The sequence below is a fragment of the Mustela nivalis genome, assembly GCF_964662115.1.
Source record: "Mustela nivalis genome assembly, chromosome: 16".
In the NCBI taxonomy this organism is placed as follows: domain Eukaryota; kingdom Metazoa; phylum Chordata; class Mammalia; order Carnivora; family Mustelidae; genus Mustela; species Mustela nivalis.
The window spans coordinates 56,820,167-56,846,006 of record NC_139035.1 but is presented as its reverse complement, the minus strand read 5'-3'; the positions used below and the strand labels follow the sequence as shown (position 1 = coordinate 56,846,006).

The 25,840-nt window shown below is 37.1% G+C and overlaps 1 long non-coding RNA gene across 1 annotated transcript; it reads right to left on the bottom strand.

Annotated features, from left to right (window-relative positions):
* Positions 1-5,138: 5,138 nt before the first annotated feature.
* LOC309849933 lies at positions 5,139-23,923 on the bottom strand. Its single transcript, XR_014304000.1, has 4 exons — positions 23,827-23,923; positions 12,550-12,654; positions 7,144-7,248; positions 5,139-5,388 (listed from the first exon to the last, which is right to left on the bottom strand). It is a non-coding gene; the product is annotated as an uncharacterized lncRNA (long non-coding RNA).
* Positions 23,924-25,840: the final 1,917 nt, after the last annotated feature.

The window sequence follows — 25,840 nt, the reverse complement described above, 5'->3', positions numbered from 1 at the left end:
TGCACGTTGTAGGGAGGGCAGTTTAATAGTAGATGCATACTTGTATGGGGTATGGGCAGAAACTGGGATCCAAACCTTCCCCTGAACTCCATCCGTTGCCAAAAGTAGATCCTTTAAGTTCCTGCGCCTTTCTGGAGTTTTGCAGGGTGAATTGGCTTACTTCTTGTCATTTCCCTGGACAAACCGTGCTCAGATTTTTCCGTTATCCTACACTGTTTTCAACTCTCATTTTCCAATTTTTAAAAATGCACCAAAAATTTTAATCTACTCCTGTCTTCTCCCCTCATTCTCTTTATCTTTATAAGCTAATAATTTCTTCTTCTTCCTCCTCCTTCCCTTCTTCTCCTCCTCTTCCTCCTCTTCCTGACACTGGGGACCCATATGGGGGAGGAAGGATGGTGCTAAGTGCATGTGTCTATATGCTAGTTATCTAGCTACATGACAAATAGAAAAGATGCTGGATGTGATTTTCATCCTAAGGAGTCAAACTGCCAGGCCCAACCTGATGAGGGGATCCAGTGGATTATCACCTCAACCACTCTGGGTAGTTCTTGCAAAATTGTGTAATAAACTTCCATTTACTTTGTAACAATTGGACTTTTTTAAACATTGGAGTTGCTCTGCAGAGGGTCTTCAAAATGTGAACTGAGATTTTTGTCAAGTTGGCAAGAAATTGATGGATATGAGAGTAGATTCTGTTTAGCCATTATTTGTGGTTTGATGCTATGGAAACTAACCTATGTGCTGAGATTAAACATATCCATTGTTCAGTATGTGTAATGTAGTAATTAACAATCTCTTAACATGATTCCAATAATTATAAAAAACTAGCCCTTTTCCTTTCACTTCCTTCTGTATACATCTCAGGAAAATAGGCAAAATTATAGTTTCATAGGAAGAATAAAAAGCAGCTTCAAATCTTGGGAAAAAAGATGTCTACTTGTCTAAACAAGCTGTCATAAAGATATTTAGGTATAGTAATATTATGAGAATAGCTTCTGTTTAGAATGACCAGTTCAAGTATTTTGCTGTTTCAAAAATATCTAGTTTAGGCATCGAAAAGCCTTATGTAATAGATATTATCTACATGTCTACATGTGGAAATGAGGCTCACAAAAATTATGAGGCTCGGTGAAGATCCAAAAGGGATTTGGAAGACAGTCGGAACTTCCTGAAATCCTATGTACTCCATATTGCAGTAGGAAGTGGTGAAAGGGACATTCATTCATCAACTTTTAAAAAAATTGTTGGTGACTTCCCTTCAGAATCCTCTGTCTCGGGGGTATAGCTCAGTGGTAGAGCATTTGACTGCAGAATCCTCTGTCTCCATAGTATCCATGCTATTCTGCCACCTCACCTCAGGGAACAAAGGTAAGATATTTGGTGTATTTGTAATTAGATTTTCAAATAGCTTGAGCTCTCTTTAAGGTGCAAATTTATCTGCAATTTCTTCTTTTACATTTTTTTTCTGGTACGATTTTTAGAAATGTCTAGCGAGATTTTGAGTCCTTTCCTACATCTCTGATGAAATTCTGATTTAGAAAGTCTCCATTTGAAGGAGGTATAAATCTCACTGTGAAAAATCCTCTCGACTTCGGTTTTCTCCACAAAGTTGAAAATACTGTTCATGACAGGATGACTATGTTACAATTCAACCAACATCCTATAAAGAAATTCAACTTGTCAAAACTGGCTTGTTAAATAAGCTTGGAACCGCTATCTGAATAACAAACTAGATCCGAACTTGGATAGCAAACTTCAGTTTTATGGGTCTTCCAATGACCTCATTGTTATAACAAATGAGTACATCAGGTTTCCTTATCCATCAGGAAAGTCCTCCACTCTGTGTGTCAGATGACTCAGAAAACACACAAATGTCTCCCATGCTGAAAGATAAGCAGGTTCTGGATTTTCTCCATCTAGCGTCTCTTACAGCTCTATGTCAAAGTAATATCATCTCCAAATGAGGTCCTGATGCCCCAGCGTATATCTCTCAGTTCATCTGGGCATCAGACCCCTTACTTCCCAGTGAGCCTCATTCCTTTCTTTTCTTTTCAGAAATAGGCTGCATGTGCCAGCGTGTACTCATATAGGAGCATCAATAACACTATGCAATCCTGTCCCATCAGGGATCCCCGTCTCCCATCACTATCCTCTCCTGACAACATTTGGAATATTGCCCAGGTTCAAGGATGTTATCTCAATGAGCAGTATCTCCCAGCTACCATGAGGGGACGCAGAGGCACACAAGGCCTTCATTCCCTTCCTAAGACTGTATGGGGGGAGGGGCAGGGAAAGCAGTCAAGTGAGAACCCTCTTGACATGGGATTTCTGGAAAAGCCCTACCAGCCATACCCCTTTTCAAGACTAATACTTCCTTCTCATGCTCCTTCTTTTGGTTCAAACTGACGACTTCCAGTCCCCACAACTTCTTCAGACATTTGGCAATATCTGGAGACACATTCACTAATCATAACTCGGGCAGTGGTGGGGGGAGATACTCCTTGGTATTTAGTGGGTAGAGGCTAGGGAGTTTGCTCAACGTCCTATGAACAGTTTCCGCCACAACGAATTATTTGGCCCCAAGCATCAGTAGTTCAGTGGTTGAAAAACCGTGCTGAAGGTCCAGAGGCAAGAAGACAAAATGTCAATCCACAAATCAATTATTAAGTGCTTTTTATGTGGTAAAGATTGTACTCCAGATCAAAGGAGATAAAAAGGAACTTCACAAGTTAGAGAGGGAATAAAGAATGTGAGGCAAGAGCCCTGACTCAGGTACCAGTCTCTCTGAGTTCAAACCCCAGCTCTGTCACTTAGGAGCTGTGTGGAATTTGGTGAATTCTTCTTTGAGCATCATTTTCTTATCTGTATAATGCCCCAAATAATAGTGCATACATTGTCATCTTGCAGGGATTAAATGAATTATATATAGAAGTACTTTGAATAGGCCTGCCACATAGTAAACTTTCTCTCCTCCTCCACACCTCAACCCTCTTCCTATCACTTAAGCTGTCTGGGACATAGGATGAGTCTCTCGAAGCAAGAGACCTGGTTTCCCTACAAAGCGATGAGGCTCAGCAGCAATGGGGTTAATGGAGAAGACCCTAGGATACTAGGGTTATGTTATGTTCCAGTTCTGACCTTGTCAGGAGCCTTGGAAAAATGACATATACAGTCCTGGTCTCTATTTCCTTATATGCAGAATGGGGATACTGGCACCTGCAAAACCACAAAATTACCAGAAGGACAAAGTGATATTATAAATGTGAAAACTATTCAAAGATTTATTATCACAGATTTGAACTTTGAGGATAATATTTATTGTTACATATTTTACATCTTCCTGCATTCCCACATCCTTTCCAAAACTTAAAAAAAAATTTTTCCATCTCCCTGAAAACAGTAGACCTGGAGAAGTCTAGCTTATTTGAAGTCCTCCAATTTATTTCTGGACAGAAGCCAATGAACTGAATTAATTTTCAAAGCTTTGCTAGGCTATTTTGAAAAATCACGATGATCATTCTCTGGTTTTAAGAGATGGGGTTAGATATACTGTATCAATTATTTAAGCCAATTAGTTAAATGCCTTCAGGTGAGCAGTCATCTGAACATGAGTCATGGCGTGAGGGACAGTCAAACCAAGTAAAGGATTGCATCAGGCACAGCAGGTGTTTGAAGCCTTAGGCGGGTTCTGTTTTGTTTTCCAGTTTTTGAGCCTATAAAATGGTACTTCCCTAAGTTGCTTAGTTCTAAATGCCACTGGCTGATCTTCATGTGACATCCTGACTTGAACCTGCTCTGCTTCTCATCTCACTTCCTGTTTGTGTCATCTGTATGGAACAAAGCCCAGGTTTAGACAAGCAAAATGATTTCTAAATCTACAGCCTCGTTCTCCCTTTCTCTCTCACTCTCCAAGCACATGCTGTTTTCTGTGATCTGTGATCAAGGGAACATTTCAGCCAGACTCCATTTACAGCACAAAAATGCACCGTCCACAATCAAGGAATATTCTCAACTCCACGTAAAAGGAGCCATCAAAATGCATCGTAATGGACACATGTCCACCTTGTAAAGTTCCCAATAGAAATACCAAAGGAAGAGAGCATGACTCGTTGTGAAATTAGCTGTTCCGACTGGGGATTACAGAGGATTAGGTGGGAGTAAGCTATACTCTGCTGTGCTGTCACTGCTCTGTCAGGACAGAAAGAGCCCCGTTTTCAAGCACCAGTGCCCTTCCCACGTGTTAGATTTATTTTCACCAACTGCTTATATCTACTTCTGAAGTCCTTCAGTTTGCTTCTTTGGTCATGAAAGTTCATTTTCCCTTGGATCTGGACAGATACAATTATGGTAGTCATTGGGATGATTACACAAATTCTTGGTGCAACTTGGTATTGCCGTGATAAAGGCCATTTGCCCCCAACCACACTGTCCCCATTGGCACAGTACCTGGGGTAAGACCCTTCTATTCCTATCCCTGAACTCCTGCAATTCATAGTGAAGACTGCTGCATCCTGTATGTGTCCTTGGGAGATTTCCTCCTATCCCCCCTTCTTAACTTCTTTTGCAAATTGATGTCCAGGTGTTATGTAGAAGTGAGACTGATTTTTCCCATCCAATATGCAACATGATCTCCCACTCAAAGCAAAATCAATCTTTACTTGTCATTTTCCCCAGAGGCCTTTAAGACCATATTATTACATGTGTGCAAATACGGTAATTTACACATAGTCCCATCCCCAGAGGCAAGACAGGGCTCCATCCCACGGGCAAGAAGCTATGCCACGTGATCTAAGTCCACAGACCACTCAGAGTTTCCATTAGGATATCAGAAGGACTTTGGCTCAATGTACCCTATGGCTGACTCAGGTCTATGTTTTAGACAATGGATGCTTTTTTAAAGAATATGTTATTGCCTTTTTTTTTTTTTCTTTTTAGTCCACGGCAAATGTAAAAATTGATTTCCTTCACTGCTTTTTCTTAATTCCAAATAATGTTGTGTGTACTGTTGCTGCCTCTAGAAGCAGGAAGACCATAATTTACCAGATGTGAGGCTATTAGGCCTTCATTTCCTGAAGCAATGAATTAGCAACTCTTTTTCCCTGTCACAGAAAATTGTCACCAAAAATAGTCCAAGACACAATGGCAAGTCCAATTTATGTTTTGTTTCTTCAAGAGGACCCAGCTGAAAAATGAATCGACCAAGTGAGAGGAAAATTGGATAGGAAATCACTCAGGTCCAAAGGGAGGGGGGCTGCAGTAGACATTATTTAATTTTATGTATTCTATATCATAAATGTTCCAAACAATTACATAAGGATTATCCTTTTCTACTAGTCAAGATGAAAAATCACAGATGATATCTCCCATATTGCTTGCTCCAATTCTCTGGAAAACAAAAAAAAACAACACTTAAATTTCTCTTTTGAGAAAGCAGCAGCAGAAAGATAAAGTTCAAGTGTTCAAATGTCTTTTTTTGTTGGAGTTGTGTTTTGGGAACAAAGAGTAAACCTAGAGTCTGGAAACTTGAGCTTTAAGATGAGTTTAATACTTTTAATTTATATTTCATTTTCTAATGCATTTCATATTATATTTAATTTTCTATGAATAACTTAGTGTTTATGATGGTTAATAACTGGAGAAAAACACACATTTTGTTCATCGAGAGCTCCCTTAATAGGTAGTATTTTCTTGACTTACTCTATGGAAATATCCTTAAGATTTATGTAGGTTTATAATTTGCTTTTAGAAGATAGTGTTCTTTGAAATAGACACTGATATTTTCATTTAATGAAATAATGGAGAATGGACAATGGAAAAATCTACTCAAAATTTAATGACAATAATATGGATTAGAATTAGTGACATGTGATCCATATTTCCAAATACATAGAGTTATGGATTTATATCCCTTGTTTGTGCACTTAGCTGATAATCATTTCTAAATTATCCAAGATCACATTAGAGATGCTTAGGAAGTGAAGTCACCACCTTTGCCTTTGAGAAACTTGGGACACCAGTGGGGAAACTGGATGGGTATTCCCGAAGCTTGTGGAAAAGAATTACCAGGCAGCACACAGGAGAGCAGGGTCAGTACGGTCGAGTTACAGACATTGAAATCAAAGACATCTGAAATGAGAAATTTGCTGTGGGCTAAGAAAAGTTAGGAAAGACTTGAATTTCTTTCCTTAAGGAATTTCCCAAAGTAAGCAAGAGAAGAGTGGGTGGAGGCAGGAAAGGAGAGGAAAATTGAGAATATATGCTGACCGCCATCTTTGAAAATCTCAATATCTTCTTTTCAGTATATGTAACGGTTTTCATGAGATTAAAGGGGTCATGAAAATACTTAGAAGAAATAATTCTTATTGATGAAACAATACAGAAGAAAAAAGAGTTACCCTTTGAAGAGTAGTATATACAACTCATAGTAATAAAACCATTTCTCAAGCCGGATATAAGAGGAAGGCATGTGAACGTTTTGAGAGTCTTTATGGATCATCTTACATGGTAATGTCAGGAAAACACATCCTTTTGCTGCCTCTTGAAGACTAGGAACCCTTGAAATGAAATATAGGTGATAGAACCCACTTCCTGAAACATGGGGATAAATTCTACTTAGATCCGAAAAGATACAAAACTAAGTCTTCAGTCTTCTATGCTTCCAGTTTCTTCAGGTGAATGGCCAGGGCCACATTTTCTATTTTATAATTTCTGAGTCTCCTCCTGTGTCCCAATCTCACCCCTGGATGAATTAGTCAGGCCGTTGCTCCTCTTTGTAGGCAGTGAGCTTTTTTTTTATGTATTCAGGCATGCTGTGTTCAGTACATGAGGTAATGGACTCTACCGCCCAGTTCATTGTATTTTTGTTCAAAGTCCTTCCATTTTCAGGATCTGGCTCAAATTCTATATCCAAGTTCTTCTGGATCACTTTTCAGCCAGTTAGTCAGCAATACTTATAAAACACGTTCAAAAAGCCCCATAAGAGGTAAAGAAGGGGGGGGGGGGAGTAAAGCTCTTGCTTACAAAGAAACCATTCTGTTTGAAATGAAAAAACTCACAAAGGGAAGAATACTTAGGAACATATGTTCAGTGGTACATCATGAGCCCAGAGGAAAAGCGTAAATACTGAAGGAATTAGCTTACTCGTTTGGAATTGGAAATGTCCCACCTCCTCAGTCATTAGCCACTTAATTCTATCAATCACACCAGCCAATTGAATCTTCTTAAGCTGTTGTCGTCATCAGGTACCTAAGGAAAACACAAATAAATCAAAGTCAACACACTTTTATTTATTTATTCAGAGTTTAGGGAAAAAATGATATCACAATGTAGGTTCTGATTATGAATGAAGTATATTGAAATCAGGTCTTACATCAAAAACTGTGTGTTGGCAGTTTCACATGACATCATATGATAGATAAAAGGATTTTATGTTGACACAAACTACTATTTTATTGCAGTCGTATCAAATAAGTTAAGGCTCCTCTTAAGGACTTTAACAGATGTTTACCTTTTCTCGGCAATTACTTAACTTTCCAATTATCCAGAAAATGAGCTCATATGGACGCCAAAACACACTAAATGATCTGAACACATGGTATTAAGAATCAGAGAACTTTTTTTTGTTTATTTGTTTGCTTGTTAATATTGAATAAGAAGGTATAGATCTGACCTTGAGCATTTTGTTAATTACAAAGCTTCTTCTTTTATTTGAAGCTGTACACCTTGCTCTCAAAACTCCAACTACCCATTTAAATGAAGGTTTTCAAATACCATGGCCATTCAACTCCAGTAACCTGGGAAAAAGCATGGCTAACCTGTTTTCACATATTTAGATTATCCAGAATCGATTTTGTCTGTCTGTTTTCATTCCTGGGAGAATGGGCTCCCTGTGGTCACTGAGGCATTATCCCTAGGATTCTATCATTGCTTTTGGTAGAGTTTCCATTCCTTAGAACATTACTAAAATAATCAGTACTGCTGTTAATGGTCAGATTACTTGATCAAGTTCAAGTTGTATAGACTCATTTATGGATCTTCTTTATTAATCTCTTTTCCAAAAATAATAGAAACTCCTATTCAAAGATATGTGTTGGAGTATCATGCAGGATGAAAAAGGGCTCCAGGTCTTCTTTTGTATTTACCCGAAGATCTAGGAATCTGGGTTCATGGAGTGAGATCCATTTCAACCTCCTTGTTCATTACTGCATCTGCTAGGCTCTAAGTTCCTGTTACTAGAGTTTTCTCTTGAATGTTTCAACATATTCTCTTTTCCTTTGGATTTCAATAGTTCAGCTATAGGGCGGGTGGGGGGAATGCCTGGGTGGCTCAGTTTGTTAAGCATCTGACTCTTGGTTTCGGCTCAGATCATGATCTCAGGGTCATGAAGTCAAAACCCGTGTGGGCTCTGAGCTCAGCAGGGAATCAACTTGAGATTCTCTCCTTCTCCCTCTGACACACCCCATCTCTCTCTCTCTCTCTCTCAAAAAATAAAGAAATAAAATGTTTTTAAAAAATAATTGAACTATGGTGTGTCTGAATGAGAATCTCTTAGGGATTCATTTAACTTTTCCAGTCCACTGATAAATGCTTTTCATAAACTTTGGGTTATTTTCAGCCAATTGTTTCTTCAGATATTTGTTCAGTCCCTTTCTTTCTCTCCTCTCCCACTGGGATTCCCCATTACACACAGGATTGATATGATTGGTGGTGACACACAGGTCTCCGAGGATTTGTTTAATGTGTCTGCAATTGTTTTTCTGTTTTTCAGATTGGATAAATTCTATTGATCCATTTTCTAGTTCACTAACTCTTTCTTCATTCATGTTGAATCTGATGTGGAGCACACCTCATGAATAATTCATTTTGGTGGTTATATTTATCAACTCTAGAGTTTTCATTTGGTATTTTTTTTAATCAAATAGATTTGATTTCCTTATCCGTATTCCCTCTGTGCTGGATCATTGTTAGCATATTCTCTATTGCTAGTTTAAAATGTGCCTTGAGCATTAACCAATAGATGCTTTGAAGTCTTCACTTGCTAAATCCAACTTACAGGACCTCCCAGAGGGTATTTTCATTGATGGCTTCTTTTTCTCCCTGAGTATGGGTCATATTTTTCTGTTTTTTGGTTTTGTTATTTTTTCTTGAGAATTGGACATTTTAGATAATATAACAACTCTTGCTTTCATTTTATTTTTATCCTGAGAGTTTTTTATGCTGCTAGGGTTTTTTTTTTTTTTTTTTTTTGGTTGTTGTTTACTTTCTCTCTCACTTTATTTTTAAAAATTAACTAGCTTAGGCTTAATCTGCGGGAAATAAATCACCCCTGTAGTGTATGGCTACTGATGTCTCTGCTCAGAGTTTGAAAAAAAATCTTATTTTCCTTTTTCAGCTTGCCTTCCCAGAGGTAACCCCCGTGTCTGCACAGTTTAGTGATCTATCGATGATCGGCACACAGTATACTCAAACACCTCATGTCTATCAGCTCCCACTCTCTACTAGTGGATCTGTGTTTGGTTTGGGGAGTACATTCCAGGTCTGGGCACTTTTCAAGTCTGTTTTTATTCTTATTTTTTGCTGGGCCCTCTGAGGTCTCCGCCTCATGAGTACAGGCTTCCAGACAGTCAAGGATGCATGGAATGCTTATCAAGGCCCTCAATGCCTATCTCATTTCCAGAATCTCCCTGTCTAGCCCTCTGGTATTCCACTACATCCCACCAGAAGCTGCAGCCTCAAGCTAGGAGGGCTGCAGGCTTTTCTCCCTTGCTTCTGGGTGTGGTTCTCCTGCTTTTCAGTCCAGATAAAGCGGGCCCCCTTCAACAGCAAAGCTGCTGTTTTCAGAAACTGCTTTGGCATCTCTCCAGCTCCCTAGGAGGACCATTTTTGTTAGATTTGTCTAGCTTTAAAGGTGTTTTAACAAGACAGAATTTGCTGATCTCCTCATTCCCCTATCTGTGAAGTGCTACATCATTCTTATCCTAGAATCATGTTCTTTTCAAGGGATTTTAAAGGTTTACCTATGGCACTGGGCATCATTCCTTGGCAGGTGGTCACCTGTACTGCACTGGGAGAAAGAGTCAGCTATCCAGACAGTATGATCTTAATAAGAGTCTAGCAAGGAAATAGATTAACATTACAGTTTTACAAAATATTAAACACGAACATTAGCTCACCAATTTCATATTCCTAAATTACCTTTATGGTCTTTTAACTGATAATATTTTTCAAATTCTTTTCAGTGCACCACCAGAAAGTCCAAAAGAAAAAGATACAAGTTTTCACTCTAATGGAGTGAAATTCCACTCCATATATTTCTATATTCTTAGTCAGGAATATAGAAAATGCCTAAAGAAAAATGTCTTTAGAAGAGAAACACTTTAACAAACATGAACTAGTGAATATACATTTAATTCCATTCATGTTGTGAGGATTAGGACAGGTTAGCTTGTACGACAAAACTCCTCTAGTCCCACCATTTTTTGAAAAGGCAACAGAATCTTTATAAAATGTTTAAAAGATTTAAGTGAATAAGTGAATAAGTGAAACAGACTGCTTCAGGTATATGCAAGACAGGGTAAGCTTTTCTTTTCTTTTTTGTTTTCCTTGATCACAGTATCACTCAGCTTCTCCAGCAGAGTGAAGCATAAGCTTTCATTTTGCACTTCTCCCCTTCCACCTGGACTCTGCTAGTCACTTGGGAGAGGTCTGAATTTAGCCTTATGTCCCATTTTCCATCAGTAATATCTAAGCTTGAGATTTATGCTCTATCAGACTTGAACTATCAACCTAGCATTATATCTCATGCAAGTAATTTAAAACATTGTATATACTTTTGCCACTTCAGGGAGATAATAGGTGCCTTTATGATTTCTACTTGCATCTGTATTTTTCTTTACTCTTGAAATTAAAATGGTGAAAACAGATTTAGAAAATGATGTCTTCTGTATCAGAGAGATTTTCTGTTTCTTCATAGCATGATGTGTTTATAATCATGATTTATTATATATTTATAATCAAGATGCCCTGCCAGAAAGTAAAAATTCAGATTATCAGTTTAAATCTTTAGGAATAAAAAATTGGATGGAGAAGGTAGGATGTGGTCTAATCATTTCTTAACCTGATATATTTATGAAACAAAATCATTATGCCATAAAGTTAGCATAGATTTATTGTCCTCAAGGTAAAGCACAAAGAAAAATCTTTTAAATGTGGCCACTAAAATGTCCTTGTATTAAAGCATAATCAAGATATTAATCACGGTTTAGGTCCTTGACTATTTATCCTTGGAGTAAGAAAACTGAGGTGACTGTTATTCTGTTATGTTGTGCATTACTACACTATTTCCACTACCTGTAAAGTCTGCAAATTGAATCATCTTAAAAGAATTAGTCACTGTGTTAAGTTTTTTTTTTTTTTCTTGGCCCAGCTCCATTCCGTGTTTTGCTATTGCTCTGAAGCATTTCCCTATTCAATGGCAATAAAATAAGCTCAAAATATATAAGTAAAAGCAACTAGTTTGACTCATACTTCTCTCTTATTCCCCAAAAAGCGGTAAGCAGCACCTTTTCCCTTTTCTCTGCCCTCAACCCCAGGACACAAGAGAACTTTCCCACTTTCTAGTACCCGCCATTCTGGCACTCCTTCTTCTCTGCCAATAATTTCCAATATTCCAGTTCAGATTAACCTATGCATACAACACCTTTCCCCCCCAATAAACCTTGAGAAGAGACTGCCAGCCATAGCTTGTCACAGACATAAACCTGGTGACCACATGGATGGACTACATCACCTATTGACAATCAGCCAAAGGAAAGGGGTTTTAATTACAATGGAAGTAATTAGATTGGGATAAACAATTACTTCACAGGGAACCTGGACCATATATACTGCTGCTGAACACTTTAGGGGCTAAGTCATAAATCTTATAAAACCCTCTGCACTTAGCATTGCACCTAACAGAGAGTAGGTTATGGATTTAATAAATATTTGGTTAATGAATAGTTGAATGAAGTAAATGGGTGACTAAAGGATAATTAAGCCCCCTCTCATGTGAGATACCATTTCCCTGGAATAATCTAGAAAAACACCTGCCTTTTCGTAGAAGTCTGGATTAGAACTCTTTCAAAATCTTCTGGCCTTCTTTGTATTTCATATATCAGCTCATCATAACTTTTCAAATCAAAGCCTGACGATAGTTTCTCATTTCATTTGGAGCAAAAGTAAGAGTACTTGCAATAGGTCATAAGACCCCAAATGGGCTCACCTTGTTCTTCTTTCCTTACCTTTCCTATCAACATTGTCTGTTCTCTTCCTCCACCCACATTGGCCCTTTGATATTTCTTGGGTTCATGAAGCACATGCTTGCTTTAGGGCCTCTGTGCTAGCTGTTCCATCTGCCTGGTTACTCTTCCCAGAGATGCACATTCCCCACTCCCTTCAAATGTCGCTTTTGCAGGGAAGGCAACAGTGACCACCTGTTTAATATCTACCCTCATGGATCCTCTTACACATCTCTATTTTTTTTCTTAACCCTTAACCCTTTCCTACCGTAACGGATAACTTGCTTGTCTTTCATGTTTTTTTCTGTCTCTTCTGTCCCACCTTCTGTCCCGAAGCTCGAAAGAGGGCAGGAATTTTTGCTCACTGCTGTGCCTATAACAATGACAGGGACATTGTGAGGGCTTAATAAATATTTTTCAAATAAATTATTAGGGTGTTTTTTTTTTAAAGATTTTATTTATTCATTGGAGACAGAAAGTGCATAAGCCGGGGGCTGGAACAGAGGGAGGGCTGCAGCAGACTCCAGGCTGAACGGGGAGCGGAACATGAGGCTTGATCCCCAGGACCCTGAGATCATGATCTGGGCCAAATACAAATGTTTAACTGACTGAGCCACCCAGGCGCCCCAAATTATTAGTTACTGAGTAAGTGTTTTGGATCAGGAACTGGTTTAAGAGTTAGAAAACTAGTACTTTGTGTTTTAGTTGTTCCTAAACCTGGCTACATATCAAAATCACAAGAAACTCTTGTTAAAATAGATTTCTGGGCCCCACCACAGAAAACTTTGTTCCGATAAACCAGAATCAGGTTCAGAAATACATGTGAGAGCCCGAGATGATTAGGATGGAGCCCCTGTCGCAGGGCTCCCGAAGGGAGGAAAGAACATGACTTTGGAGTCCTAGCCATCTTGCCTCAATCTCTTCTCTGCAGTTTACTAGCTGACTGGGTGACCTTGAGTAAATTACTTGTTGACATTTATTCCTGAAGAGACTTTCCTCATCTGTGAAATAGGAACAAATATTTAGTGAATCAATGATTGAATGACTGAATAAATCTGAGGTCCTCAAAGGGATAGTCTCTCAATGACAGCCCATAAGTAAAGGAGGTAGCACAAGACTAAGGCATAGGAGGCATTTATTTAAGGGATAGTCAGTTCCCCAGGCATGCCTACATCTCGCAGATAAACAGAGGCATATCCTGTCCACATTTCAGTTTTCTTGGTTTGGCAGAGGCTGCACTTACTGGGGCTCCATCCAGACTTGAGCTATTTAATCTCTGTACTTGAAGTAGATAAGGGTTGGCTAAGGCTGGCAGGTTATTTTGTTGTTGTTATTGACTTTGGCCAGAACTTCCATGTCATTAGCTCTTTGGAAATGTCCCAAGTTAATGTGATGGGTACATTTCGATATAAATACGTAAGTGGTATGTTGCCAGGGGTATTAATGAGTGGTTGTCTTTGAAATGGTCCTATGTTCTCTGGACTCTGATTGTGTCCTTCCAGAAGATTCCTCTTAGGGTCTGGGAAACACGAAAAGAGAATTCATGTACCGTTGAAGAAAGAAATGCCAGGGTTTATGAATGCTCATCCAAAAAGTAGTTTTCCTGCAACTTTGAAGTTTATTTTCAAAGAATAATTGGAGTGGTCTTTTCCAGTATTAACTAATTCATCCATAAGTTTACTTTGATCCTTCTCTGACATAGCTGATCACTGGGACATTTTCACAGAATTATTTATCTTTCACATCCTTTCAGTTTTATTCTGATACTGGCATATGTTTAACAATGAGGCAGATCTTTGCAAATTTTTTTGTCTTTATATAGTTGACTATTAAGTATCTATTGTATCATGACTTAAAGTTCATTTCCTTATGATTCATCTCTGTGGAAACCCTTTCATATAGGATCAGGTATCATATCCTTTATTTTAGGACTTTCATAAGACCTGGATCCCTGACTTCAACAAAAGGAGAATGTAATAAGCTTTATTTTATTGTTTCAGTGATTGGCTTGCAGCTTTTAATACATGTAATCAAGGCAAGGAACATTATTTAGAAAATTATAAGAAAAGGTATATGTGCCCCAGGTCCACATTCATGCTGAGTCAGCCCTCTGGGTACCCTCTTTTTTGGCCAACTTATTGTCATTGATGTTCTTCATTCAAGAACAACAACAAAAGAAGAACTAAACAGAAGTAACATTAACAAAAGTGAATTGAAATCTTCAATATTAACTTTTAATGCAAAGACAATTGGTTGCTTGAGAACAAATATTAACATGCCCGCCCAAACCAACAATAAATTATATATTTCTTAAAAGACTGTGGGCAATGTAATGTGTGTAAGGCACTGAAATCATAATTGGCACTACCGTTTTGGCCCTGTGACCAGTTTTACATCAGGGACTTATTTTCCAGTTTTTTCCTCCGAGTTGTTATAATTATTTGCTCTAGTAGAATCTAAATTGAGTGGCATGCACAATAAACGTGCTCCCTGCTGGAGCTCACACAGGCATTGTAAAATGCAAAGGAAAACAGTGGGGGACATTGAAGTGGTTCACACACTGACCTTTTAAAAACCAAAAAGGAGAGAAGAACATCTAAAAGGCCAGCTTAGTCCAGAATCCCACCCACACTACTTGACTGCCCACCATCCAGCCCAATCACATGTTCATATCCACCTGTCAAACGGAGACAGACTCCAAGATAATGGGACCAGCCAGGAACCAAAGCTGTAAAGTCATCAGGTGAGGGTAATTTCGACTTTGGGGAGTCCATGACGTTATTTTGCTCAAGTTGATACTTAATGTTTCTCTCTGCATTCTAAGTCTATGTTAAATAAAAAGGCCTAACTAACATAAAGCTTTTTCTGTCTTTTTACAGAAATTTTATAAGAAAGAAATGTATTTTCAATTAATTGGAAATTCTGTCAAATGTGCCCAAGGCGTTTAAAAAGAAAAAAAAATGTTGTATCTAAATCTCTATCCTCCCAACTTGTGAGGTGAACACCAATTTATCTTTCTTTCTCTGACACCATCACCAATCATTAATATTCAGCTGTTAGAACAGAGCAGACCCTTTTGTCAATAATGTGTGACACAGCCTGGATATAGACTGCCTCCTGAAAGATTCTGATTCTGAGGACATGGATAGCAGTGTTTAAAAGAAAAGAAAAATGAAACAAAGTAGCTATGGGGTGCCTGGGTGGTTCTTTTGCTTAAACATCTGACTCTTGGTTTCAGCCCGGTTTGTGATCTCAGGGTTGTAAGACTGAGCTCCATGTTGGGCTCCACACTGAGTAGGGAGTCTTTCTAGAGTTTCTACAGTTTCTCCCTCACTCCCTCTCTGCCCCTCCCCACCACAGTCAGTTTCTCTCTCTCTCTCTCTTTCTCTCTCAAATAAATAAATAAACACATCTTTTTTTTTTTTTAAAGGAGACAAAGTAGCTGATATGCAAAAATGTTTTCACTTAAACATTGAAATATGTAAACATTCACATATGAGTTGTTACATGGACAAGAGTTTTCATTTCTCTTTAGTATACACCTAGGAGCAGAATTGCTGGGCTAGTAATTAACTGTTTAATATTTGAGGAACTGCGAAACTATTTTTCAAAGCAGCTGCATGCACTATTTTACATTCCCTCCAACAGTATATGAAGGTTCTAATTTTTCTACATCTCCTTCAACACTTGCTATTATCTGTGTTTTTGTTATAAACATCCTCATGAGTGTGAAGTGACATCTATTTGTGGTTTTAATTTGCATTCCCTGATGGCTGGTAAGTTCTTTTTGCTTGGAAGATTTTTTCTTTATTAGCCTATGAGTTCAGAAAGTTTGTTCAGGTTATGACAAGATATGCCTTGTGTCCTCTCATCCTGGAACCTGGAGCCTGTTTGAGCTTTAGAGTCAACTCTTCAATAGAGGAAAAAAAAATCATTTTATCCTTGATAAATTTGTCATGGCAAATTATTTTCCCTCTTTCATGGGTTTTATTTCTTACTCTGGAATGTATTCTCATGTTAGCTTCCTTGGTCTATTCTTCAGATCCTGCCTATTTTACCTCATGATATTATTCTTTTTATATTTTTGCTATTTGCTTTAAAGCATCTCACTAATTCCCTCAAATTTAAAAATTCAGCAATAGCTTCAGATTAGTTTATGGCAACACAACCAACCAACTGAGAAGAGCTAAAAAACACTGGACAAATTTAAACACCAGTTCTAAAATACTAGAGAACTAGCAAGGCAGCATGAACTTGAGGGAACAAGAGATGATACAGAGGGCAAAAACAAGACAGGGAGCAAGAAGAGGGTGCGAGTGCAACATTCATCTCCACTTTTTTCCTCAAGAAGTTTGCTAATTTGCAAGCCATAAATGGAGAAGCCACTAAGGGTAACAAATCTTTCAGTCTTTCTGGGTTAGGAAATAAAAATTTTAATTGGAAAACCAAGGGGGCAGGCTCGGTTAAATATATAAATTTTCACTTAGATCCTTGAATGGATTCACTCTTGTATTAGCAATCAACTATATATAGACAAAATCTCACAAAGGCTGAAAACTAATTAAATCTACTTAATGTATGATTGGATTATGATAATCTTTCCTAGGCTCACTGCCTAATAAAATAGAGTTAACCCTCTGGAGGAAGATAACATCATCCAAAGCATCAAATTATTTTTCATGTTTTCATATGAAATATCAGGCATTCCAAGGGACAAGACCAAACAAAAATCAAGAGAAAAGGGGCATCTGGGTAGTTCAGTCATTTAAGCATCTGCCTTCAGCTCAGGCCATGATCTCAGGGTCCTGGGATTGAGTCCCACACTGGGCTCCCTGCTGAGAAGAAAGCTTACTTCTCCATCTCCCTCTGCCTTTCACCCCTGCTTGTGCTCACTCTCTCTCATGCTCCCTGTTTCTCTCTCTCTCTAAACTAACTAACTAACTAAATAAATAAATAAATAAATAAATAAATCTTTTTTAAGAAAATGAAAAGAAAAAATAGACAATTTAATAAAATGCTGGGGCATCTGGCTGGCTCGGCTGGTAGAGTGTGCAACTCTCAATATTGGGGCATGAGTTGGAGCCTCCTATTGAGTATAAAGACAATTAAAAAATTTTTTAAATCTTAAAAATAAAGAAATAGGTGCAACTCAGGGAGATTGAAAAATTGGTTTTCAAATGTGGATATCGAAATAGTTATAATTACAAGGTCAAGTATACTAGGAGAAAATTGAAGTCTATAGGGGCATCTGGGTGGCTCGGTCAGTTAAGAGGTTAGCTCTTGATTTCAGCTCAGGTCATGATCTCAGGGTCATCAGATGGAACCTGGAACTAGGAGTGGGGCTCGGTACTCTGTAGGGAGTTGGTCTGAGGCTCACACAGGTACTGTCTCAAAAATAAATTTAATAACCTTTAAAAAAGGAAAATTGGATTGCATGAAGCATTGGGTGTGGTGCAAAAACAATGAATTCTGTTATGCTGAAAAGAAAAAAAAAAAGAACATTGGAATCTATCTATCTATCAAGCAAATTTAAACTCCAAAAGTAAAAACTCTAGAACCCAAATGAAGAACTTAATAAATGGGTTTAATATCAGACAGCATGAAACTGAAGAAGGTTTGCAAACTGGAAGATAGTGGAAAATATCCACAGTGAAGCAGAGATGAAAAAATAAAAAAATAACAAGCACAGAAAAAAGGGTGGGAAAAAATATATATATTCATATTCACAGTGAAAAGGATTAATCTGTGTAGAACTTCAGTTCCAGAAGAAAAAATAAGAAAATGGTACAGAAATAATAGTAAAATAGGTAAGAGTTAAGAAGAACATCAATCCACAACTTCAAGAATTACTGTGAAAACCAAGTTAAATAAGAGAAATTCATAACCAGACACATCATATTTAAAACTGCTAAGAATCAGATACAAAGAGAAAAATCTTAGAGGTAAATGGAGAAAGTACACGTCATTTGTAAAGAAGCAACGGTAAGAATGAAGACTGAATTATCATCAGAAATAACTGACAGTGGAATGACATCTTCAAAGTGCTGAAATACATGCCAATGTAGAATTCATTACGCAGATATAGAGTCTTCTATTCAATTTAAATTCGAGGTATTTAACATATAGTGTAGTATTGGTTTCTAGTGCAGAATTCAGTGTTTCATCACATCCACACCCAGTGCTCATCACAAGTGCCCTCCTTAATCCCCATCGACCATTTAGCCCATCCCCCTACCCTACCCACCTCCCCTCCAACAACCCTCAGTTTGTTCTCTATAGTTAAGAGTTGTTTATGGTTTGTCTTCCTGTTTTTATCTCACTTTAGTTTTCCTACTCTTCCCCTATGCAAATATATATGGTCTTAAAGATAAAGGCAAAATAAGGACATTTTCAGACTATCCACTACACTCCCCTCCCCCAAAAGAAACTGTTACCCATTGACTAACTTGAACTCTTCCTAACTCATTTTATGATGCAATTAAACTTTGATAGAAAAACCTGATAAGAACATTACAAAAAGGAAAATGACAGGCAAATTTATCTTATGAAATAGATGAAAAAAATTCTACATAAAATAGCAGTGAACCAAATCTAGTAATACATTAAAGGAATAAAAATATATCATGACCAAATGGGGTTTAAAAAGAATAACTGTGATGGAAGTTGAAAAACCATTTAAATTAAATGGTAATTAAAATATGACAACTTATAGAATCTAACTAAAACCATAGGTAGAGAGAAGCATATAGTCTTAAATACATATATTGGAAAGAAAGCTGAAAGGAACAATCAAAAAATTACAGAAAATTAAATTAAAAAAGCAGGGGCTGAAAAATAATAAAGGTTAGGCAACAATTAGTAAACTAGGAAAACAAACATGTCAGAAGGATCAACAAAGTCAAACCAATATAGTTTTTTTTAAAGGGAAATTAGCAAGACTAATAAGACCCATTACTGAAGTGGGGTAATTCAAATTAGCTGTCTGATAAGTGGCCATTACCACATTTTGTATAGATATTAAAAATATCATAAGAGAAAATTGTAAATAATTATAATACCAATAAATCTGAAATTTTAGATAAAAGCACACATTTCTTGATAAATACACCTATCAACACAAACACAAGAATAACTAGGAAATCAAAATTGTTCTTTACCTATTAACGATTTGGATCAGTTATTAAATAACCTCTCCACAAAGAAAACTCTAAGCCCAGATGGTTTCACTTGTGAATTCTCTCAAACATTTAAGGAAGTAATAAAGCCAATATTATAAAAACTTTTCTAGAGAATAGAAAAAAAGGAACATTTCCTAACTCATTTTATGATGCAATTAAACTTTGATAGAAAAACCTGATAACAGCATCACAAAAAATAAAATTACAGGCACATTTATCATATGAAAATGGGTGAAAAAATATGAAATAAAATATTAGCAAACCAAATCTAGCAATACATAAAGAGAATAGCACATCATGACCAAATGGGTTTCAGTTTAAAACTCAATGTTATTTGTCACATTAAGAGAAAAGGGAAGGGATGAAAAAAAATAAAGAAAGAAAAGGGAAGGGAAATCATGTGGATTTTCTTTCATTTTTATCACCTTTATAGATAGAAAGATGAATATTTAACATCCATTAATGATAAGCACTCTTAGAATCTAGGAATAAATTCTAAGGATCTTTAATTTGATGAAGGGTATCTATAAAATATCTATATCATATTTACTTGTTATTTATTGAAAAACTTCCCCCTTGATATTGGGAATAGAGACAAGTTATCTACTCTTGTCAATTCTACTTGACATTGAACTAGCATTCTTCCCTGGGGCAATAGGCAAGAAAAGAAATGAAAGGCATAAGAATTAAAGAAGAAGGAATAAAATTGCAATTTTTGGAGACAAAATTATTTTAAACAAGAGAATTCAAATGATGTACCACCAAATTATTAGAATTAATGAGTGAGATTTGCAAGTTTGCTTTATAACAGATCAATAAAAAATTATATTTCTATAATACTATAATATTCTATAATACTATATAAAATGCTATATATATATATATAGCAACAAATACAAAATTAAACTTAAAAACTATGTTTACATAAAGAACCAGCATACATCTTTTTTATTTTATTTTATTTTATTTATTTGACACAGAGGTCACAAGTAGGCAGAGAGGCAGGCAGAGAGAAAGAGAGGAAATAGGCTCCCCGCTGAGCGGAGAGGCAGATGTGGGGCTCGATTCCAGGACCCTGGGATCATGGCCTAAGCTGAAGGCAGAGGCTTAACCCACTGAGCCACCCACGTGCCCCCCAGCATACATCTCTTAATAAATATAACAAAAATATACATGACCTCTACATTAAAAATAAAAAATTAAACAAATCCAAAGCATTATCAAGATAAACTAACCTTAAATAATTGGAAGAACATATACAGTGTTCATTGAAACCAAAAGTCATTGTAATGATATCTATTCTCCCCAAACTGAACTATAAATTCAAATACAATTCCAGTCAGAATGTCAGCTTCTTTTGTGGATACTGACATGGTGATTCTAAAACTTATAAGGAAATTCAAAGGGCCTGCAATAGTCAAGTCTCATGATAAGAATAAATACAAAGTTGAAAGACAACTACTACCACCAGACCTCAAGCTCTATTATAAAATAACATTAGTATTTTGAGTCACTGATGTGAGAATAGACCAATAGAAGAGAAGGAAACAGACTCACATACATATGGTCACCAGATTATGACAAGGGTAGTAGGGGATTGCTACGAAAGCCTAGTTATTTCACTCATTGATGCTATGTAAATCAAATATTTAGACAGAAAAAATGTGAATCTTGAATCCTGCACCATACACAAAAATCAGTTTTAGATAAAATGTAGATCTAACTATAAAGGGTGATGCAGGTAAACTTTCAGAAGTGAACATAGGAAGATATCTTTGTGAGCAGGGAAATCTATTTCTTAAGCACAAATGGTGCTACACAAAACATGCTATCCAGAACAGGAACATGTAACAGATTGGACTAAATTTAGATTAAGAGCTTTTGTTCATCAAAAGATATCATAAAATGAATGGGATGGTAAATCAGAGGATGAGAGAAAAATACTGGCTACCAATTCATTCAACAGCAAACCCAGAATGTGTTATTACATTCCTATAGTTAAAGAAACAGAGTATGAAGCCAGTAGAAAATGGGTAAAAGATATGAGCAGACATTTTACAAAAGGAAATATCCAAATGTCTAATAAGCATATGAATAGGGGCTCAGCTTCACTGGTCATGAGAGAAATACTAGTTAAAGCTGGACACCCTACCACTAGACCCCCATAAGAATAGCTAAAATGAAAAAAAGCCAAAAAACAAAAAACAAAAAATCCAGTGTGGGTAAGAATATGCAGCAACCAAACCATGGAAAGAACCTGCATGCCCATCAACAGATGAATGGATAAAGAAGATGTGGTGTATATATACACAATGGAATACTATGCAGCCATCAAAAGAAATGAAATCTTGCCATTTGTGCAATGTGGATGGAACTAGAGGGTATCATGCTTAGTGAAATAAGTCAGTCGGAGAAAGACAACTATCATATGATCTCCCTGATATGAGGAAGTGGAGAGGCAACATGGGGGGTTTGGGGGGTAGGAAAAGAATAAATGAAACAAGATGGGATCAGGAGGGAGACAAACCGTAAGTGACTCTTAATCTCACAAAACAAACTGGGGGTTGCTGGGGGGAGGGGGGAGGGAGAGGGAGATGAGGTTATGGACATTGGGGAGGGTATGTGCTATGCTGAGTGCTGTGAAGTGTGTAAACCTGGCGATTCACAAACCTGTACCCCTGGGGATAAAAATATATGTTTATAAAAAAATAAAGTAAAATAAAAGAGCAAGGGTTTACATAGTATTGGTACACTTTCTCAATTAATGGATAGAAATTTGTTTTAGGGACAGTATGTGGGGAATTTTTTGTGGGCAACTTTCGAAACCTATTCCTATGGGAAGAAATAAGTGGAATAAAGTTACCTTCTAATAATAATAAAAAAAAAGAATATGCAGCAACCACACCTTTCATGCACTTGTTTGTACTTTGGATGGGAATAGAAATGGGTACAAATCACTTCAGGAAAAAAATTGACATTTTATTGGATAGCCAAATGTTAGCATAATTTATGATCTGGTAGTTTTTGGATCATGATAGAAATTTTTGAGTATGTATCAGGAGACATGCACAAGAGTATTCATGTCACTAGTGTTCATAAGAGCAACACACACACACACACACACACACACAAATCCCTTAACAACTCAAATGTCTATCAACAGCAGAATGCATATAAATAGTGGTATTTTTAACACATGGAATATATTACATAGGAATGAATTTCGCTCAATAATATGGACGAATCTTAAAAACATTCGTAATGTTAGGTGTTACAAGAAAGACCACAAGTAAGATGATCCCATTTTTATAAAGGCCAGATACCAGAAGAAATAAGCCACATGTTGAACCTACTCACAGTGTGTGTGTGTGTGTGTGTGTGTGTGTGTGTGTGAGTGTGTGTAGTTTTGTTTTGTTTTTTAACACAAGAAAATGAGATAGATATAAACTCAGAAACCTCATGCTAGTGGTTTATTTTGGTGGAAGAGAAAGGGAATAAAATTGTAAGAAAACTGATGGTATACATAAGTTATTGGCGATCATCTACTTATTTTGCCTGGGTGATGGTTTCATTGTGACTATCCATATAATGGAATATTATTCAACCATTAAAATCAACATCTGTGTGTAAATACACACATACCACCCACTGGGAAACTGAAAGATGTTCCTGACAATATCTGACAAAACTACTACCTTGAACCATATGTGAAGGAGTCTATGTTATTGTTTTTAAAGTCACCCATATAAATGTGTGTGTGTGTGTGTGTGTGTGTGTGTGTGTGCGTGTGTAAGAGAAATCAATATATGCCAACCTGGTTATTTCTAGTGAGGGATTCACTTCCTTTGTGCTTCTCTGTGTTATCTAAAGGTTCTAGAACGATCACGTAGTAGTTTTCCTAAAGAAGTGTGTTCCTTTTGGCACACCTGGGTGGCTCAGTTGGTTACTCAGTCCAAGTCTTGACTTCTGGTCAGGTCATGATCTCAGTGTTTGTGGGATCAAGCCTTGCATCAGGCTCACACTCAGTGGGAAATCTGCTTGTGATTCTTTCTCTCCTCCTGCTTCTCCTCCCATTCATGTGCATGCATTTCCTCTCTCTCTCTCTCAAATAGGTAAATAAAACATTAAAAAAAAAAAAAGAAGTATGTTACTTTAATTTATTTAATTCACAATCACAATACTCTTCAATGTTGAGTAAAATACCCATTTTTACTGTGGCCTTCATGCCCCGAAGCAACCACAAAATTGATTATTTCACATTGAATTCCTTCTCCGTGCATAATCAACCAGCCTCCACACTGGCTGAAATAATCCTGGGAATAATGTCCAAATCCACGTGCCCTAATGACGTGGCCTCGTTAACTTACCTTGTTAACATTTCAGCCGCTTGAATTCCTTGCATCTTTTAAAATTTGGTGTCTTTTTTTTTTCTAGAAATGGAGAAGAAACATGAAACTGGAAAGGCCAGGGTCTTTCACTCTTGTGAAAATGTGTGCTCTGAAGGTAAAGACAATAGATACCTAGGTCAGCACCTAAACGTGAAGCCGTCTGTTCATTTAGATTTCAAATCTGCCACTCTCATCTCATGGAGAGCCAGGGGCAGCGAACAGATCCTCTTGCATGAGTCTATAAAACAAACCTCATCACTGAGTGTGTCAGAGCCCAGAGATTTATTATAAAGTGATATATTTTCAAAGAACAGCACAAAGAGTCTTTTAACACTGAATTTGTCGGAGACCTTGCCGACATCAAACAGATGCTTTTCACTTGGAGCATTTGACTCTTAAACTTCAATGTTTCATATGGTAAGTGATTGGAAACTTGGGAACCATGAAGTAATACTTTTCTCTGATTTGGAAAATTTGACTCTTTAACAATGAAACTTTAGATGCATATTAAGAATTACTTTGAGAAGTGGTATAGTGTTTTCTTTAGGGAGAGACTATCAGTCAGGCCCGTAATATCACTCTTACAAAGATTGAAAAAAATCTCTACAATTGATTTCATGTTAACAAGAGGTTTTTTCTTTTTTTTTTTTAACCCTCTCTCCCCTTTCTCCCCTTTCCTCACCTACATGTCTCCTTGATTTCTTCTAAAAATCAAATAAGAACTACATGCCTGAGGCTTCAATAAAAGACTTCTAACGTGGGTCATTTGATTTTTGGCCTTAAAAAATAAATTATATGCCAGAAGTTGGATTACTATCGTGCCATATTCTTGAATAAACATGGTGCCTCTCCTGAGCTGAGGCTATTGCCAGTGTTTATAATTTTGCATACATCTTAACCCAGACGCAGTGAGCTGGTTATATGGAGCTTTCCTCGTTACCAATCACACTACAAACCACAGAAAACATGCAAACTAGAAGAAGCAAAACCCGGATTTGGTTTATGGTTCTCCTCAACTTTTTGTCCAACCAACTGTAACTCCATCTTGAGCTGGCTCATAAGGGAAGGAGCTATTGCTTTTGGATTTAAGAGTATGCAGTGCCCAACATTCCTAATGCACAGGAAGAACTGCTGGGCCACCCAACATGACCTTAAACCTGTACCATAAATAATGCAGCACAAACTAGAAATTTCCCTAGTAAAGACCATATGACTTTCACTTGACAGATGTTCCTTTATGAGATTTTTATACTGTACTTTTTTATTTAACAAATAAAGCAGAGCCTCTTTAGTTTGGATTCTATTACTCAGTCTTCAGGGGCAAAGACTGACCTGAAAGAAATTAATATTTACCAAGTATGCTGTCCTAGAAACTGTGACACATTATCTCAAAAATTTACTTTGCTTAAGAAGTTATCATGAATACTAAAAAGAATAATCTATTGTTGAACATCTAGTGTACTGGGCCTGCTACTAGCTTCTTTTTAAAATAGGTCTCATTTAAGAATCCATATAGTCCTGTTAGAGAGACAACAAGTTCAGGGAAGATGGTTTCCTATGCCCATGATCCATTGTGAAGGACCTAAAGTTCTGACTTGGGTGTGCCTCACTTTATGGAAAATGTAACTTAGGGTTAAGCTAAAGTTGTAAGTTAGGCATTTGCTTGCATAAAGGAAGGCAGTTTTGGTGTCAGTCATCCCAAGTTAAGGCAGTAACACAGGGTTCACAGGAAGGAAGGTTGATGTTCAGAGAAGCAGTAAATAATATCTTTTTCTTCCCCTCTCACATTCAGAGACATTTAAGAAATCAGACCCAGATGGAGATGAAAATATCAGCTTTATTCCAGATAGGGCCAATTGGATAACATGGCTCTAGATTGCTTGATGAAAGGGACTTGTTCCTCCATTTCAGCTCAAGACCTTGGGCAGGACTGCCTACGGAAACATCAAAATCTAAAGTAGAATTCCTGCCTCAAATTGATTTGGGGCCCACT